The sequence below is a fragment of the Bison bison genome, unplaced genomic scaffold (genome assembly GCF_000754665.1).
Source record: "Bison bison bison isolate TAMUID 2011002044 unplaced genomic scaffold, Bison_UMD1.0 scf7180017864040, whole genome shotgun sequence".
Lineage (NCBI taxonomy): Eukaryota > Metazoa > Chordata > Mammalia > Artiodactyla > Bovidae > Bison > Bison bison.
The window spans coordinates 6,645,007-6,645,271 of record NW_011494612.1 but is presented as its reverse complement, the minus strand read 5'-3'; the positions used below and the strand labels follow the sequence as shown (position 1 = coordinate 6,645,271).

Genomic DNA, 265 nt, shown 5'->3' with positions numbered 1-265 from the left:
GTCACCCTGCTTATTTAACTTCTATGCAGAGTACATCATAAGAAATGCTGGGCTGGATGAAGCACAAGCTGGAATCAAGATTGCTAGGTGAAATATCAAAAACCTCAGATACGCAGATAACACCACCGTTACGACAGAAAGCGAAGAACTGAAGAGCCTCTTGATGAAAGTGAAAGAGGAGAGTGAAAAAGCTGGGTTAAAACTCAACATTCAGAAAACTAAGATCATGGAATCTGGTCCCATCACTTCATGGCAAATAGATGGG

At 41.5% G+C, this 265-nt stretch overlaps 1 protein-coding gene across 5 annotated transcripts in view; it reads right to left on the bottom strand.

Moving 5' to 3' along the window:
- Nucleotides 1–265, bottom strand: part of ECT2 (epithelial cell transforming 2) — a 59,321-nt gene that overhangs the window by 24,992 nt on the left and 34,064 nt on the right. The gene's annotated exons all lie outside the window — the stretch shown is intronic.